This window comes from Dipteris shenzhenensis, chromosome 28 (assembly GCF_047967505.1).
Source record: "Dipteris shenzhenensis isolate YYH24624 ecotype China chromosome 28, Dip_SZ_1.0, whole genome shotgun sequence".
Taxonomy (NCBI): Eukaryota; Viridiplantae; Streptophyta; class Polypodiopsida; order Gleicheniales; family Dipteridaceae; genus Dipteris; species Dipteris shenzhenensis.
The window spans coordinates 12,801,379-12,807,767 of record NC_141623.1 but is presented as its reverse complement, the minus strand read 5'-3'; the positions used below and the strand labels follow the sequence as shown (position 1 = coordinate 12,807,767).

Below are 6,389 nucleotides of genomic sequence, written 5' to 3'. Positions count from 1 at the left end.
TTTCAATCTCTCTTTTTAGATTTAAGATGTGAAAGTGTTAAGTTGGATAATATTCTTTTAGTTTTTGGCGAACAAGAGTGTATTTATGAAGATGCAACAGAATGGAATATAACTTTTGAAAGTTTTTCATGGGGACGACAACACAATGATTGGTCTTAGTTTTTCAAGAAGCTTTGTTGATCATAATATCGAAGCGCAAGGTATGAGAACGATGCCATTAATGCTTTATCAATCCTCTCTTTGATACTATTCTTAAAGTTTTGAATAAGAAGATCGTGCTTATGCAAGACTAGAGTATAATGTGTGCTCTTTGATATGTCCATTGAGTTTTCATGTGTTCGAGTAAAAGTTTGGATACTAGTCTCAATGGCATGTATTGATAATCAGAACCATTCTTCTGCCAAACATCGTGTTGATCAAACTGTCGAGGATGAAGCTATAGACGTGAGCTCCCTCACTCATCGCCCTCTTTCCTCTATATTTTCCATCGATGTTGCCAATAAGGTTATTGTGGATGGATCCTGCAAAGACTAACTGTATCAAAAGGAATTTGGGTGCTCATGCAACCAAACAGAAGGAAGAAGCCATGTTTAAGTAATCTCTTTTTGGCATCTTGGAAGGGTAGGGTGAAAGGTTTTAGAACCAAGGAGGGGATGAAATCAATAAAGGAAATATTGGTTCAACATGTGTACTTGCATAAAGAGCTTGTGTTGTGAGAGAATTATGCGACTTATCTTCCACAACACAGGCCAAATTGTAAGTGACTTCATTGAAAATTTATATTTCATAATCAGATAACTTCCTGAACCTCAATGTCTTTATTTTTATTTTCAGATATATATCCTTCATCTTATGAGCAGTGGCAACCTACCAAATGCATTTTAGGATTCTTGGATGTGTTACATGGGTCCATAGGAGAGTCGCAATATCAAGGTAGATCGGTAGCATAGTTAGCTCAATCAGGAGTCATTTTCTATGATCATTTTTACCAACTATTGGATAAAGCCAACACACATGGTGTGTTGAAGAAACTAGCTCTCCCAGCATGGAATACCATTGATTGGCCAATTCCTCAGGGTGCTGTAATAGAGTCATATAGAGCCAAGTTGTTTTCAGAAGTACAACGATCCTTACGGCCAAGGATTGCTAGTAGAATCAACAAAATAGCTATTTGTATGCCAATAAGTCTTTGTAGATCTATTCAATTAAACTTCTATCAAGATTTGCAAGATGATGCTCACTTATAATGCAAATGGTGCTGAAATAATTCCTGACTTCTTAGATTATGGTTGGGACATGATAACATCCAACCAAGTATATTGTGAGGTTGTGCACAACTCCATTAAACTTAAGTACATGATTGCCACTCAAAATTTCATATTAACATTTTACTATAAATGCAGTAGAATGATTGGGAACCAATTGATTCCACTGGATCAAGATTTGAACTCTTTTGTTCCTGAGAATGAAGCACTGGATATCACCATTAACAAGAATGACAATTTATTGGGAATTATATCACTCAGACAATGCTGCACACTCACTTAATTACACCAAGACATTCAAGTGGAGACAGAGGGTAGTGTTGCAGAAAGATTCTCATTCATTCTGAATAACAAGAAGGTAAACAAAGAGTTGAATATGACCCAATGTTTTTTATTTATTCTTGAACGAATTATTGATTAACACTACATGTCGACAGGTATTGCAACAAAGGGAAAGGAGAATTTTGTGTAGAGATATCCTAAATGGAATTATTGAGATAATTCAAAATTCATGATTATAGGTACGAAATGATTATTTACATAGTATACAATTTTGAGGAAATGGATAAAAATTATACATTATATTGTCAAAAAATCTCATGATTCTCAGACAATCAGTGCCGTTCCGACGATGGTGGATGATCCTATGAAGAAGGTTGACCAAGGAGCTTCTGTTGTGCCTTTTCCTCATCCATCACCTTCTCTTCCATGTTATGATCTCGCCTTCACTCTAGTAGTTGAACCTTTCTAGGCTCATATTGTTGGAATTAGAGAAGCTCTACTATAGTTTTGGCTCTAAAGTTATAGCCATAATGAGCATTGTAACTATATTTTTTATCATTTACAAACAACAATGGAGAATCAATTTCTTTGGTATTGTAACAATTTGTCATTAAAATTTTATAATAGATACATCCATATTCATGAGTCAACTCTCTCTCTCTCTCTCTCTCTCTCTCTCTCTCTGGATTACAAACTAGAGTCTCATATATAGTTGAATTTTGTTAAACGACGTTATGCGTTACAAACTTCCAAGAGTACAATGCGACTCAACTCAAATAGAGGCTCTGAAGTTTGTAAAGGATTCTCAGGTCCAACATCAATAAATGGATGGGGAAGGGGCTCACGATCCTCACATCCAGGCTCAATAGTTTGAGGGGTTGGATGAGGGGCCTCATGTCCAAGTTAAGTGGATTGTGGAGGCATCTGAGGTTGGGCCTTAGGGCCCTTTAGTCCTATCAAGGGTTCCTCATCGTGCTCTGGAGTGAGGTCCTCCATCAATTTTGAGCTCTGTCCCTCATCTAATTTCTTAGAGCTTTCCTCCTCCCTACTTTTATCTTGTGGTAATGAGGAGGCATATTGAAGGAGATCTACGATCATCCTAGCTCTGAAGTTTAACACAAATTGATCATCATAGCTTTCTTCTGTCATCTGCAGATACATAAACAAAAACTTTAGTTTCACGTTCTGTGTTAACATTTATGTTATGTATAAATTTTAAGTTCATCAATAATGGTACCACAGGGACCCACTGTATCTCCTGACAAATAAGCCTAAAAAATGTACTTGGTGTTCATAAGGAACCTCCATTCACAAGAGTGGGCATCGTACTATTGTGGTGTCTGTGAACCATCCAGTCGCTTTTTGTAAGCATAAAATTATTCTAGTTAATTTTAAAAAAGTATTGAGAGGGCAAAGGATTTTATGTCTTACATCCAAGTGCAGCGGTTCAATTGCACCCAACTTAGATGAATTTTTTTGCAAAAATCGATTGCAAAAGATAGTCTCTTTAGACCAGTGCTAGTTGCATATGTGAGTGTGAACAACTTTCTACAAAATAGATAATTTGTTATTTTAAAAAATGCGATACTTATTTTATGCATTGCAAATTCACTTATAGATCGATCTCTCAATGAGTATGTGGAACTGAATTGAAGCACTCTTTGGTATTGTAACAATTTGTCATTAAAAGTTTGTAATAGATACATTTATATTCATGAGTCAACTCTCTCTCTCTCGCACTCTCTTTCTCGCTATGGATTACAAACTAGAGTCTCGTATATAGATGAATTTCATTAAACGTTGTTATGCGTTACAAACTTCCAATAGTACAATGTGCTGAGAGTGCTCTCAACGGAAGCAAGAATGGAAGAAGGAGAGAGAGAGAGACAGAGAGCCACACAAGTTTTGGTGGGTGCAGAACCACCCTAATCTTCTTTTTCATTCATTTATATATGTGTTTGAGTATTGTACATAACTGGGGTTAAGGCACAGTGACCTTTAACCCCCACAACCTCCCACTTAAAGGACAATGTGCCTTTAAGGGAGAACAACCAGTGAGCATACTATCCAATGCCCATCAATACACGACAATACTCAAACCGCTGACTAGGTAGACTCTTCGTCAGCATATCTGCAGGGTTATCATCTGTATGAACCTTGACAAGCTCTATGCGCTTGTCCTCAAGTACCTCCCTGATGAAATGGTACCTGACCTCAATGTGTTTGGTCTTTGCATGAAAGACCGGATTCCGTGCTAGCTGAATAGCACTCATGGAATCACTATGCAATGTCGGTACACCTGTATGAATCCCCAAATCTCCCACTAGCCGATCAAGCCATATAGCCTCCTTGCAACCCTCTGTGGCTGCAACATACTCAGCCTCTGTGGTAGACAAAGCAATGCACTTCTGTGCACGAGACATCCACGACACTGCACCACCTGCAAAGGTGAACACATAACCGGAAGTGGATCTCCTACTATCCACATGCCCTGCATAGTCTGAATCTGTGTACCCAAGTACACGCATGTCTCCTTTACCAAAGCAAATGCACATCTCCTTGGTACCCTTCATGTACCTCATGATGCACTTAACTGCCTCCCAATGCCTCTTTCCTGGATTAGCCATATACCGGCTAACAACTCCCACTGCAAATGCAATGTCTGGTCTAGTAGCTATCATAGCATACATAAGACTCCCAACTGCTGATGCATAAGGAACCTTGGCCATCATGGCCCTCTCCTCATCTGATTTGGGACTATCTGTATGACTCAGTTTCACATATGGAGGCAATGGAGTACTCACTGCCTTCCCCCCCTCCATATTGAAACGCTGCAATACTTTTGTAACATACTCTTTTTGTGAAAGCCAAAGGAGTTTCCTACTATGATCACGCGTGATGCGCATACCAAGAATATGACCTGCAAATCCCAAATCCTTCATATCAAAGGCCTCATGCAACTTGGCCTTTAATGCATCTAGCTCATAAGTATTCTTGCTAGCCAATAGCATATCATCCACATATAGTGCCAAGATTATTAGGCTATTATCCTTAGCCCTTTTAGTGTAGAGGCAGTGATCAATTTCACTCCTTCTAAAACCCTGGGACCGAATGAAAGCATCAAACTTCTGATACCATTCTCTAGGTGCTTGCTTAAGACCATAGAGACTCTTTTTCAGCTTGCAAACTAAATGCTCTTTGCCCTTTTCTTCAAAGCCTTCCGGCTGCACCATGTAAATGTCCTCATGCAAATCCCGATGCAAGAAAGCTGTCTTGACATCCATTTGCATAAGCTCCATATCCTCTACTGCCACTAGCCCAAGCATGCATCTAAGTGTGGTCATCTTCACAATCGGAGAGAATATCTCATCAAAGTCCACACCCTTCTCTTGCTTGAACCCTTTAGCAACCAAACGGGCCTTGTATCTAGGCACATCATCACCTGTGACCTTCATTTTGTAGACCCATTTACATGGCAATACTTTCTTTCCATGTGGCAAAGAAACCAAGTCCCAAGTCTTATTCTTCATAAGTGAACTCATCTCTGATTGCATAGCATAGTCCCACTTGCGTTGATCCTCACGCATCATAGCCTCTCTGTAGCAAGAAGGCTCCCCGCAATCAGTAAGCATCACATAGTCTACTCCTGGAACAAACCTATCAGGCGGTCTAGACACTCTAGATGATCTTCTCAATGGCATTTCAGCTTGCTGTCCCACTTGCATATCAGCCACATTTGGCTCATCATTTCCACCAATAGATGATCCATCATCTACCCTTGATTGTATACCTGTGGGAGTACTTGGTGGCACCATTTCTTGCACATTTGGTGCATGGACAGCTTGCTGTCTATCAACATATGTAGGTGGATTCACATCCTGGAAAGTGATTCTCCTCATTTCCACATCCCTCATGGGTGCCTTATGCATCTTCTTCTCATTGAAGACCACATCATGGCTGCGTATGATCTTCTTTGCTTCTGGATCCTAGAGACGATAGCCCATCTCTCCACTTTCACCATAACCCAGAAAGATGCATTTCCTAGACTTAGGATCTAGCTTCTTTCGAAGCTCTTTTGGCACATGTGCATATGCCTCACACCCAAATATACGCAAATGAGAGTAAGAGGGCTTCTTGCCACTCCATGCCTCTTCAGGAATACCACCATCCAAACTCTTACTAGGTGATCTATTGATCACATGCACTGCAGTCTTCATTGCCTCAGCCCAAAAACCACCAGAAAGACTTGCATTGGAAAGCATGCATTGCAACCTTTCTTGAATGGTACGGTTCATCTTTTCTGCAACTGGATTTTGCTCTGGAGTACGAGGGGATGTAAGCTCCCTCTTAATCCCACGTGTATCACAGAAATGCTGAAAGTCATGAGAGAGATACTCTCCACCATTGTCAGTCCGTAGGCATTTAAGCGTTCTAGCTGACTGATTCTCAACCAAGGCCAGCCATTTCTGAAATACCTGGAACACATCACTCTTCTGAGCTATAGCATAAGCCCACACTTTCCTAGTTGCATCATCAATGAATGTCACATAGTATTCAGCCCCGCCTAATGACCGTGTAGGCATGGGACCACATACGTCTGAATGCACCAAATCAAGCATTTCAAACTCTTTCTTTCCCCTTATTTTATGGGCTGATTTAGTCTGCTTCCCATAGAGACAGTGCTCACAAAATTCAAAATCAGAGAAACTCAAATGCGGTACATAACCCAAACGGCATAAGAGTTTCATTCCATTCTGGCTCATGTGCCCCAACCTGCAATGCCACAAAGAAGTGCTTGGCTGCTCGGTTATTGCAACAACATGATCAAATACCCCTGATACA

At 40.1% G+C, this 6,389-nt stretch overlaps 1 pseudogene; it reads left to right on the top strand.

Moving 5' to 3' along the window:
• The first annotated feature begins 653 nt into the window (after positions 1 to 653).
• LOC147883188 (uncharacterized) lies at positions 654 to 1,780 on the top strand (annotated as a pseudogene).
• Positions 1,781 to 6,389: the final 4,609 nt, after the last annotated feature.